The 13,240-nt window shown below is 49.6% G+C and overlaps 1 protein-coding gene across 7 annotated transcripts in view; it reads left to right on the top strand.

Annotated features, from left to right (window-relative positions):
- Positions 1 to 13,240, top strand: part of Gcat (Glycine C-acetyltransferase) — a 101,075-nt gene that overhangs the window by 47,926 nt on the left and 39,909 nt on the right. The window lies entirely within an intron of this gene.

The following is a 13,240-nucleotide window of genomic DNA, read 5'->3' as shown; positions in this document are numbered from 1 at the left end:
AACCAATGATTTCCGGGACCAGATACCTCGGCTTCTGCTTCATCCAACACGTGAGGCAATCCCGGAAAAGAAGGCGAAACTACCGTTACCTCTGCTTCCGAGTCTATTTTGAACTTTGCAAGGTGGCCATTCATGCGTAGGTCGGTGTGCCTTGCCCGATGTGTACTGAGCGCGTGAAGTTTGACAGAACCGAACAGCTCTTTTCGATGCTTTGCCTTGCAAACTTCTGCAAAATGACCCTGCTTTCTGCAGAAATGGCACGTAGCATTGCGTGCGGGGCATTTGTTTCGCGGGTGGACACTACGGCCACAATAACCGCAAGCTGACCCATTTAGCAGCGCTGGCTTGCCACTGCATGACGATGCGATACGCCTGCCGTTGTTATCTTTTTGCGTCGCGCCATGTCGACGCTCAGACTATTGAAAGCTGTGCTGTCGCGTGAGCTTGCGCGGGAGAGACGCTCTTTTTCAGCATCCTCATGCAGACGTGCTTGACACTGTGTTTCTTCCGCCATGAGTTTCGTGCAGCGGCACAACTGGTCAGATAGCTTTTCATCCCGCAATCCCACGACAAACTTGTCCTGAACGATGCGGTCTTCCAATTCGGAGCTTTGGTATCCGCAACGTTTTACGAGATTGCGAAGGACCGCGAAGAAGTCGTCGACTGACTCACCCTGCTGCTGTGTTCAGCGATGGAACCGTCGGCTTTCGTAAATATCGTTGACGGGGTGCATGAAATGCGAGGCTAGCTTATCCTTGACAACCGAAAACGAGAGGGTTTCCGGAGTTGAAGCTCCCAAAGATGACAAGACGTTGCGTGCTTGAGGCCCCATACAATACAGAAGCGTGCGCACCTGCACCTTGTCGGTGGCTGTATTCAGGCCGGCGGCGAAGGCGTAGTTTTCGTATGTCGCTACCCATGTTGGCCATTCTCCTGGGCTTGTGAAGGTGAACAGTGGAGGTGGTTGAAGTACGGGCATACCGACACGCACGACGTTTCCATTGGAGTGCTCGGCGTCCGTACTGACTGCCGCGTCCATAACCGCCGTGTTAGCTGTATTCCACTTCTGACACCATGTTCTGCTCTACCGAGTTAAGAGACGAGTGTTTACCGTGCCCCCAACATGGGAAGCCCAAACAAGAAGCCTTTATTCATGCCCACAGGCAGAATATATACACACTGAGGGGCTCCGCCCCTTGCTCCTAGCGCCATCGCGTGACAACTTAAACAAGCACAAGGTAGCGACCATTACACCGACGACGATGCGGTCGCGCCAGTCGACATCGAGCTGGGCTTCGTTATCGTCAACTTGAACTCCATGAACGCGATGATGTCGTGCGTAAAGTGCAAAGTGTGCGGCGGTAGCGTCACTGCAGGCAGAGGCGAACAAGAATATGGCCTCGCCATAAATATTGTTATCAGGTGTGCTTGCTGCGATGATGTTGCGTCACCGTGGAGTTCGCCCCGCGTGAATGGCAACCAGAAGGCCAACCCTTTCGTTGTGAACATTTTTGCTGTGCGCGCGATGCAAGCCACTGGGAATCGGCAAACGGCGCTAAACGACGTTTTTGCCGCGATGAACATTTCCCACCGCGGTCTTCATACCAAACAGAGCCTCCTCTACAGTTTCTGTGCCTGGGCGAGCGCTCTCCTCAGAGTGCCGGCTCCGCCGCCGCTCGCGGCTGCCGCATGGCGGCGCTGTGTCAGTAGAATACGTCGGGGGCGTCGGGTGCCTCGATGCCCGCTCTCCTCGAGAATACGAGAAGCTGGGCTGGCACTGATCGGATACGCGCAGTACGATTCTTGCTTTCGTGTTTGCCTGCGTGTTTAATTTCATTCATGCTTTCCGAAGGCTTTTTCAAGTACGTATTCCGCATGCAATCTCTCCCTATGTATTTAGAAGGGCTAAAAAAAAAGATGTGGGCATACCGGTGAATTTTTCACAGATGAAACGTATCAGGCGATTCTGATCACTACCTATCAAATAATGAAACCACATGGCACAGCTCCACATTTTCTGGCACCAGCTGTGGCTTCGGTGGCAACAATGGTAACTCTCAAAAACTTTACGAAAGAAAACGCGGGATCAGGTATTGCTTTGGAAGCAGTCTAATGGCTTTATGTGCTACTTAGCGCATGCCCTTCCCGCTTGCGTCATCTGTTACATAAGTAGACAACAGCACGCAATGGAGCTTTTTCAGTGCCCAAGCTTTTAATATTAGCTGCTGCCAAACACTGCTTTCAAATAACGACCCTCAGACAAGCGAACTTAAAGGTGACAGAACAATTTTTCATGTATTGGATTTAACCCCTTCACTGTTTTGTTATATCAACGAATTTCTTAACAAAACTGCTTATTTTTTTATTCCTGATTTTGATTATTATTGCAATAAAAAGCATGCATTCGATCTTAAAAAAATACTTGAAGCAAACACGAAGTCAAATTAGCATGTTCAAGTTTATTATTTCTAACTATACAGAAAACCAACTTCCTGCTGGTAATGAGCGATAAAAATAAAGAATGACCACAGCCAACAATTTCTGAACTCTTTCACTGAGTTGTGGTGACAAACAGTTGATTGCTTCCCCGAGGAAGCTTTGGGATGGTGTGGTAAATTTCAAGACAAGGGATCACGCATAACGGTTTGTTGCAACTCTTGCACCAAAACCATTCCTTCCACAAACCAGCCACCAAATTTCTTGCAACAGCAAGAGACCAAGAAACACCCACATCACTTCCTCAGTCACTGGCATCCATTTTTTGACGCGGAAGTGCTCACACGAATTGCACCCCTTAACCTTTTCACCAGCGTTGCGGTTAGTTTCCTCGATCATCATTGAAATCAGTTCCTCATCGAGGAAACGCTGCATGTATTCAAGCAAGTCATCAGGCGAGCTTATAGTGAACGTCTTACCGGGAACTGCCAGAAAAAGAAACCGAGGGTTCACGTAGGGATGTTACTGACGTCGATCTTCATTCACTGACGCACGCCCGCAAAGTTTACTGCTGAGCTGGCCGCTTCATCATTGAAAGAACTGCTCAGTGCAACGTCATCACTGTCGTCCTCGTTCCCTGAAACAATGTACACTTCGGTGTCTGAATCACCATCGTCTAAAGAAGATGACGATGAAGAAAAGCGTCTTTTCCGAGAAGACGGGCCAGCAATACATGAATCGCCTCCGCCGGATGCCATTTTTAAAACCCAGGTTGCCATATGAAAAAAACGTTTAAGCGGTAGAAGAAAACGAAATTAACAGGTCAGTGCTGACATCTGTCGAGCAAAATGTCATCTAAGCCACACACGAGCGCTGCTCATCGGAAACGCTGATGGGAAGAACCTATTCAGCGAGGACAAGCTACAGTCGTCCAAAACGGTTTGGGGATGGCTTGGCAAGGACAAGCGCAGCTCGTCCAAAACGGTTAAGGGCTTAAGCAGGCGCGTTGTCATATCAGCGCAGCAGACGACGCGCGAGCGCATTGCAGAGCAATAGCCGCAAACGACACGACTGAAATGGGCCGGTTACCCTTAGCGACAAGTACTTCCGAGCTCCCTTTTAAAAAAGTTTTGATTGTACTTGAAACAACATGAACACAGTCGAAAAGTCAATGACAGAACTGCTGCGAACGGCCTGCGTTTCTATGAGCGTTGGCGCGGCGGTGATCCTACTCCGGTGGCAGTGTGTGGCGGCGAAAGGCCGTACTAGCCCTGATGGCCGGCTCCTATTGTTTGCCTCTCCTTTTCCCAGGCACAGAAAGTATATAGGAGGCGCTGCACCAAAACATGGCAGAGGTATGTGATGATGAAGTTGGCACCCGCAGCGGCTCTTGCTGCCGAGAAGCAGACGACTCGGTGCGTGCAATCAGTTCGGGAGCTGTACGATGACTTCAAGCTTGGGAATCCCGGAAACATTGCCGTGTCATATGATGGTTCCTGGATGACGCACGGCCACTCGCCACACATTGACGTCAGCACAGTCATCGAGCTCTTCACGGGGCTAGTTCTCAATTTTGTTGTGCTCAGCAACTTCTGTGCTTGCTGTGAGCGTGGGCCAAAGGAAGATGATCTGATATACAAGGCTTGGAAGGAGATCCACTCCTACCCGAAAAGCACCGCTAAGAAGGCCGGTGAAATGGAAGTCGAAGCCACCCTCATCTTTTTACAGAAGTCACTACAACGACATAACCTGAGGTACACCACCCTACTCTCAGATGGTGACAGCCTTGCTTTCCTTGCGCTGTAGGAAGAAAAAGTGTATGGGCACATTTCTGTGGAAAAAGAAGACTGTACCAACCACGTATAGAAATGGATGGGCACAAGCTTGCGGAACCTCATCGCAAAACATAAAGGACCTGGATTAGAGAGCCTTGGCGGTAAAGGCAAACTGACCGCTGACCTAGTTGCAAAGCTAACGCGTTACTATGGCTGGGCCCTGAAGACTCACAAGGCTGATGTGCAGGCAATGAAGAAAGCAGTATGGCCACTTATCATCACACAACGTCAAATGACTTGGTGTCAGACCACAGCCATTGCCCACCAGGACCGAGCTCATGGTGCCGCCAAAATGCAGCAAGCGCTAAAAGCGAGACAACTCCTAAGCACCGCTACAATCTGCCTCCATACGGCTGTGAGGCCCTGTTGCCCATTTATGAGCGCGTTTCCGATGAGAGACTTCTTGAGCAGTGCCAAAGGGCCAGTACTCAGAACAGCAACGAGTCCCTTCACTCCTTGATATGGGCATTGGCTCCGAAGGAAAAGCATGCCTCACTGTTCACTGTACAAGCTGCAGTGGCTGAGGCTGTGATGAGATTCAATGCTGGCTTTGAGAGGACACCCGCAGCAATACTGAAAGAGCTGTACTTCAACCCTGGAGCACTGAGCTTGAAGCGCATGGCGGAGAAAGACCACTGCCGAGCAGTGGCATCTGCAAAGAAGCGCAAGACCACTTTGGACATGTAGCATGCTTTCAAAAAGCGCCATTTGGGTGGCCGTAGTGAGACTGACTACATTCATGGTGGCTTTTAGTTACATAGGATGTAAAATATGGCACTATTTTTCCTGCATTTTTGATTAAAAGTGAATTTATCACTTTTTATTTTTTATCATTTTCTCAAAACGCTCATTTTTGACTTCTTTCTAATTTGTGGACACGATACCTCTGCCTTCAAGGCTGGTAGAGCCATAATTTTTGTTGTAGAATGTAGCTAGGAGTGCAGAGCACACAATGTTAGGAGGAGATTTTGGAGTTTGGGTTTTAAAATTTAGCAGTTCTGCTCTGTATCAGACAATAGGGTACCCACGTTTTGAGCAGTGAACTTTGGACTGATCTAGCAACGCTAATATTTGTTCCATCAAGAAAGTACTCCTAACATTGTATTCCCTATGCTTGGGATGGTGTGGTAAATTTCAAAACAAGGGATCACGCATAACGGTTTGTTGCAACTCTTGCACCAAAACCATTCCTTCCACAAACCAGCCACCAAATTTCTTGTAACAGCAAGAGACCAAGAAACACCCACATCTCTTCCTCAGTCACTGGCATCCATTTTTTTTGACGCGGAAGTGCTCACACGAATTGCACCCCTTCACCTTCTCACCAGCGTTGCGGTTAGTTTGCGGTTAGTTTGCGGTTAGTTTGCGGTTAGTTTGCGGTTGCGGCTAGCCATATGTTCATATCAATTTCTGTAGTGCGGTTATTTTTTTCATTGTTTCTGCAAATTATGAACCATTAATTTTATATATCTTCGTAAGTAATTGACCTATTGACAAACAAATTAGATATTTGAAATCAGTGCAAGAAACTGAATAAGGCTGGCAAATTTAATCAAATTTTGCCAGAAAATAAAAAAACAGGTTTAAGAGCCATGTCCCCCTAAGCCCGCAATACAATTTTTCATTGGGTTTGTATCGAGCCACCAATAAAATTTCAAAATGTTGAAATTGCGCCGATATTTTTCTTCGTTACATTGAAGCGGAAAATACATGGTGCTCTATGGACGCGAGGTTATGAATATAAAGTAGTGTTACATCAAAGCTTTCATTATATTGAAGTTAAACTGTGTAGATGGATGGATGGATAAGGCAGAACTCTTTAAATCGGGTGGTGGCTCAAGCTAGCTAGCCATGATTCGTAAAATTTTGCTCTTATCTTGATTTTAGCCTCCAGTCGGATAACCTTCGCTTGGTTACTTCTACCCGCTTAAAATCTATTTTTCTTCGCTGTCCTTAAACCCCGATGCTTTGAATAAATCATGGATGGATGGATGGATGGATGGATACGGCTGAACCCTTTACATCGGGCGGTGGCTCAAGCCACCTGGCCATGTCTTGTGAAATTTTACTCCTGTCTTGCTTTTAGCCACCAATCAGATAACCTTCGCTTGGTTACTTCTAACCTCTTAAAATCCACTTTCCCTTCACTATCCCTAAACCCCAATGCCTTGGGTAAGTCAGCCCCGCTGCCTTCCACTGTAGGGTGAAGCCCTTTACAGAAAAGTATCAAGTGTTCAGCCGTTTCCTCCTCCTCTCCGCACGCAATGCACAAAGTGTCTATCTCCTGGTACCTGACTCTATACTTCTTAGTCCGCAAAACTCCAGTCCTGGCCTCGAACAACAAAGAACTTCCCCTACAATTATCATAGATATTTTCTTTGACAATTTCCTGTTTAAAGGTCCGGTATGTTTCTAGTGCCGATTTCGTCAGCATCCCTGTTTTCCACAAAGCTCTCTCTGTTCCTTTAACCTTTTTCTTAACCGATAATTGCTGATTTGCCCCCTTACTGCTGTCCAGATATTTGCTTGTCAATTTTCTAGTTCGCTTTCTCCATTTCGTGTCAACATTCTTTATATACAGGTATCTGAAAACTTTCCTAGCCCACCGCTTTTCCTCCATCCTTCTCAATCGTTCCTCAAATGCTATCTTACTGCTAGCCTCTCTGCTCTCGAAAGACGCCCATCCCATATCACCCTGTACCCCCTGATTTGGTGTATTGCCATGTGCTCCCAAAGCTAACCTCCCTACTCCCCGTTGCCTAATTTCCAGCCTTGCTTGAACATCTGGCCTCATACACAGGACCGCATTCCCGAAGGTCAGGCTAGGGACCATCACCCCTTTCCAGATCCCTCTTACCACCTCATACCTATTGTAATTCCACAGTGCCCTATTTTTCATGACAGCTGCATTCCTACTAGCTGTGTTGTGCGCCCCCTAGTGGACATCAGCATTGCATCTTTTGACAACTACAGCTTTAATTCAATCACTTATAGCGCTGCCACTAGCATTTTGCTGTTTTGCATGAATATTTTTTTATGAGTATTTGCTCAGGTAGCAAAAAAGCTGTCCAATTGTGAGACTGGACACGGGCTTTAGAACCTTCAGAGGCTGGCGCTCGACGAAGAAGACGACGAGAAGCGCCGAACACTCCGAAGCTCGAGCGCCGAACGCTCGGTCGCTCGTGCGTGCTCTGGACTGAATGCGGTCTCTGTTCTGCGCCTGGACGGTTCGGCTGGTTGTTCGTGACGCTGTGCTTATTACTGTGCTGTGCTCTTATTACTGTGCTGTGCTGTGTGTGCTGTATTATTAGTGTGCTGTGTTCTTATTACAACACAAATATTCTATTTATATTTAATTCGATTCCTTCTCTGTTCGATCCATATTCAATTCAGTTTTTTGCTGCACTAAATGGTAGGTGTAACATTAAGAGACAGGAAGAGGGCAGAGTGGGTGAGGGAACAAACGTGGGCTAATGACATCCCAGTTGAAATCAAGAAGAAGAAATCGGCTTGGACAGGACATGTAATGCGAAGGGAAGATAACCAGTGGTCCTTAAGGGTAACGGAGTGAATTTCAAGAGAAGGCAAGTGTAGCAGGGGCAGCAGAAGGTTAAATGGGCGGATGAGATTAGGAAGTTTGCAGGCATTGGGTGGGCGCAGCTGGCACAGGACAGGGTTAATCAGAGAGTTTATGGCAGAGGCCTTTGTCCTGCATTTGGCATAGTCAGGCTGATGATGATGAAACATAGGTCCGCCACTATTGTTGATTGAGCCTGAAGTTTAGAGCACTTGAGGATGACATAGGAACATTGCTCATAGAGAGCTCATAGGGAACATTGCTACAAGGGTATGCTCCACTAGCAAAGAGTGGAAACGTGGCAGATAATGGCATGCACAAAGGTCAAAAGTCAGTGAAAAAAAAAGTAATTTCCCTGGCACTGCTGTCACACAGGCCTAGTCGCATTGGTGCTGCGGCTGATGTTCACTGATGCTCATTAGATTATGGGTCCGGGCTAGTTGGCAGCCCATAATTACCATTAAGCATGCTGGGGGCAAGGACAGAGATAGTGAATAGACAAAGCATATTGCCACAGTACGAAACCCTCCACTGGTGCCGTACCATGGCCGAACTGTTTTACCTGGCACGCCTTGGGCATTCTAGGGGCTGGAGGTTTGCCATCATCTTCGCTGGAGCTCCCTGTTAAACCTGTTGTGTGCACGTTGTCAGTGACATATTTGGTGGAGGTGCTGAGTAGCGTCCCATGTACGATGACTACGAGGACACCCTTGACACCTGTTCTCAATGCGTAGATTCAACACCTGTCCACAAGGTGAGCGAGGTCTACAACCAGAGTTCGGCCGACTGATAATGCCGGTAAGGGCCATGAATTCCACCACGGCTAGCCAGACAACTCAGCATTACGGGAATGCCCCGCTGTTTGTATTTCACGCACCTCGGTCGCCGCCACCATTCTACAACGGTCACAGGTTCGAGGACATAGAAGACTGGCTGGCGAGCTTTGACCGAGTGGCGGGCTTCAATGAGCGGGATGGCGAGCACAACCTGCACAACGTCTACTTCACGCTGCAGGACTCGGCCAAGACGTGGTTTGAAAACCACGAAGCTTCCTTCACCAACTGGGAGGTTTTTCACCAAGAGCTGCTAGTGACATTTAGCACCAGTGAAAGAAAAGAGAAGGCTGATATCATCCTGCACTCGAGGTCACAGCAGCCGAACGAGAGCGTCGCCATGTTCATTGAGGACATGACGCGACTCTTCAGTCGGGCCGACCCTGCTATGCCCGAGGCCAAGAAGGTACGCCACCTAATGCGCGGCGTAAAAGAGCACCTATTTGCCGGACTGGTCCGTGACCGGCCAAGAACAGTGTTGGACTTCACCAAGGAGGCAATGGGTATTGAGCGCTCTCTGCAGGAATGGGGCGCGCACTGCGGGCGTCAGGCTACTATAGCAGCCGCTTCCCAGTACACGCCTACGTCGCTGCTCGCCGAGGAGCTTCGTGAGCTTGTAAGAAGCCTTTTGCGCGAGGAACTGGCGAAACTTCACTTTGAAGCTCCACAGGTCAGCGTCGCTGCCGTAACGGACATGGTCCGTGAAGAAATCCGACAAGTTGTGAAGTACCCAATCGCAACCGTACCATCCGTGCCGCAAGTGTCCAGGCCCCCAGTGAGCAAAGCGCACGTGTGGCGTACGCCAAACAATCGGCCGCTCTGTTACCACTGCGGGGAGTCCGGCCACATCCTCCGCCACAGCCCCTACCGCAGAATGGGTTTAAGGGGGTTTTCACCTGACGCGCCTCGACCGTGCTACGGTGAACGACCAAGGGATATCGAGCAGTACCTGGCTGATAACATGCAGTCCTCGACCTTGCAGCGACGCCAGTCCCGATCGCCATCCCCAAGGCAGTTCTCTTCGCCCAGCTGCTTGTCGTCCTCTGGCCAGTTCAGAGGTACGTCCTAACATGAGGAAAACTGAAGATGGCGTCCTCCGGGGGTAGGGCCGCCGCTACTGGACCAAGTCAAGAGCCTCTACCCGACGATTCAGCGCGACGATTTGACCGACGACGACCTGACCCGATGACCTCAACTACATGCTACGACCGACTTCTTTCCGCCGAAATTCCGGTAGCGGCCGACAACCACGACGTTGCCGCACTTGTGGATACAGGCACTGATTTTTCTGTAATGAGCAGACGGTTAGCCATGGCCCTGAGGAAGGTTCTGACCCCTTGGTCTGGACTGCAGATCCGCACAGCCGGAAGCCATGGGGTAACGCCGATTGGTGTCTGCATTTCGCGAATACAGATCCCCCCCCCGGTGTTACTTTCCGTGGTTGCTTTGCCGTGTTACCCATGCGTTACCCATGCTTCAAGGACCTCATACTTGGTTTAGATTTCCTTTGAGAGTACGGTGCCATTATCAACCTTCAGGAGCTAATAATGTTGTTTTCCACCCAAGGCTCTTTCGACGATGATACCGAGCCACACAGGACTAAGTTATGCGTCTGTGACGACCACATATTGATCCCGTCAAGAGCCAGCATGTTTGTTACCATAGAGTGTGATAACAGCCCCGGAACTCTTGGCATCCCTGAAACCAACATATCACTGCTCCTGGGTTGGCAAGTCTGTGTAGCTGGTGGCATTATTGAATTGAACAATGGGCGAACCGAAGTTTTGGTGACCAATTTTAGTTGTGAACCTCAGTGTTAGCCTGGCAAAACAGCTATTGTGTATTTCGAAGAACTTAGCAAATTCGTGGGACAGCATGCGTTGTAGGAAACCCCAGCATCAGTGGAGGCACCAACCACTCCCATAAAAACCGACGTGAACCTGAACCTCCAGTCTAATCAGAAAGGCTGCCTGAAGAGCATTATCGAATCTTTCCGCAACTGTGTTGCCTCTAACTCCAAGGTTAGGCAGACTCCGCTCACTAAGCACTGCATTATAGTTCACGCAAGCCGGCGACCGTTATGCCAGCCGCCTTATCGAATCTCTTTGAAGGAACGTGATGCCATTCGCCGAAAAGTTCAAGAAATGCTCCAGGATGACGTGATACAGCCGTCGACGAGCCTGTGGCCATCTTTTGTTGTTCTGGTGGCAAAGAAAGATGGAACCCTGCAGTTCTGTGTTGATTACGGAGGTCTAAACAAAGTCACCAAAAAAAGACATTTATCCTCTGCCACGAACTGATGATTCCCTGGACTGGCTGCGCCACGCCACATACTTTTTGTCGTTAGATTTACTCAGTGGCTATTGGCAAGTCGAGGTGGACGAATGCGACTGGGAAAAGACCGCCTTTATTACACCGGATGGTCTGTACGAATTCCGGGTGCTCCCTTTTGGCCTGTGATTGGCTCGTGCAACCTTCCAGCGGATGATGGACACTGTGCTTGCCGGTCTAAAATGGCAGTCCTGCCTCATGTACCTGGATAACGTTGCCATCTTTTCCGCCACGTTCGAAGAGCACCTGAGGCACCTGCACACTGTGTTCGCAGCAATTGGTTCGGCTGGTCTTTCCTTTAAGTCTGAAAAGTGTCACTTCGCTTTCCAAGAGTTGCAGTTTGTGGGCCACATCGCGAGCGCTAAGGGATTTATCCCTGACACCGATAAGACAGCCGCCATTGCTGCTTTTCTCGTGCCAACCGATAAGCGAAGTGTGCGCTGTTTTCGGGGTCTCTGCGCCTATTATTGGCGTTTTGTGCAGAATTTCTCCCAGATCGCTGAGCCCCTGGGCTGCTGAACAAAAGCTGCTGAACCGTTCTTCTGGGTCCAGGAGCAACAACAGGCCTTTGAAGACCTCCACACTAATCTCCAAAGTATGCCCATCCTTGGACACTTCGACGAGTCAGCATACACAGAACTGCACACAGATGCCAGCAACACCGGTTTCGGTGCAGTCCTTGTGCAGTGGCTAGATAGTCTCAAACGCGTAATCGCATACGCAAGCCACACCTTGACACGCTCGGAGGCGAACTATTCCACCACTGAAAAAGAATGCCTGGCAGTTGTGTGGGCAGTGACCAAATTTCACCCGTATTTTGTGGTGACTGCCCTGTAGCTTCCCCTTGTGGTTTGCTTTCCCGTGGTGCACCCTCCCACAGCTTCGCCTCAGGAGGGATGCGCCACGTGACTTTCCCTGGTTATGTGTTGTGTTGTGTTGGTATTTATGGCACATAGGCAGCTAAGGCCATCATGCGCCAAGCTCAAGGTAACTTTCCCTGGTTAGTTACCTTAGGTAACAAGGGAGGGATCCACTGATGGCGGGATTGCTGGGATCGTCGGCGCGAGCGGACGTGTCACTCGCAGCGCCACTCTTCGCCAGCGGGGCGAGGAAGTGGCGGGGAGACTTGCTCCCATATCTTGTCCCGCCCAGCCTCGGAATATTCCTTTCCGTAGCGTGGGCGAACATTCGCTCGTAACCTTGCTGGTGAGACCACTGGAACTGGGACGCCATACTCTGTTGCATCAGATTTGTGTATAATACTGCAATACAAGAAACGACACGCTGCACTCCATTTCGTTTAGTGCATGTTCGCGAAGCCACAACCATGCTGGTTGCAATGCTGCTTCCGACTAGCGATACCGCCTCTGTTCTGGGTGCTGCCTAATTTGTTAGTCACACCGAGGCCGCCCGCCACCTCACTCGACAGCGCATCTGGCACCAGCAAGCCCACGACACTCGCCGCTACAACCTCCGCCACAGAGCTGTTAGTTACCATCCCGGCAAACAAGTCTGGGTTTGGAGCCCAATCTGCATGCGAGGGCACTCCGAAAAGCTTCTGCGCCGATATTTTGGCCTCTACGAGGTGCTCCCCTCAAGGAACAGTTCGCTCCTCTAGACGGCCGACATCCGAAGTCGTCCACGTTGCAGGGATGAAGCACTACCATGCCTGCTAGCGCTTCAGGCTTGTCTACACCAGATGCCAGACACATGCGACGTCCCTTCTCTGCCTGCTTCCCATTGCTGCGGCACCTAGTCGGTGCCCTTCAGAGAGGGGGAGTAATGCCACTGTACGGAACCCTCCAGTGACGCCGTATCGTGGCCGAACTGTTTTACCTGGCACTCGGCACGTCTTGGGCGTTCTAGGGGCTAGAGTTTTGTATTCTTCCTTGCTGGAGCTCCCTGCTGTCTTGCACCTTCCAGCTCGGCTAAGTAAACCTGCTGTGTGCACGACAACCATTTGTCGGTGACAATATCTTTCAACAAAGTGCTGGTTGTCATCCTTTCTCATTGCCTTTTTGCACGCTTTATGTTAATCAACACTGGCGCCCTTGAATGAGATGGAGGGTGTGCTGCCATTGCACACTGGTTATGTGCGGAAGCTGAACTAGAGAGGACATACTCATTGCTTGGTTCTCACGAGTTTCAGTAATGATGCTTAGGATTTGCGGAACTGCAGTGGTGCATTGCTTCAAAGGACAGTTTCATGCTAGTTCTGCTCCATCATT

This window comes from Amblyomma americanum, chromosome 3 (assembly GCF_052857255.1).
Source record: "Amblyomma americanum isolate KBUSLIRL-KWMA chromosome 3, ASM5285725v1, whole genome shotgun sequence".
NCBI classification, from domain to species: Eukaryota; Metazoa; Arthropoda; class Arachnida; order Ixodida; family Ixodidae; genus Amblyomma; species Amblyomma americanum.
Note: the sequence above shows the minus strand (reverse complement) of the source record. Positions and strands in the feature narration are given on the sequence as shown.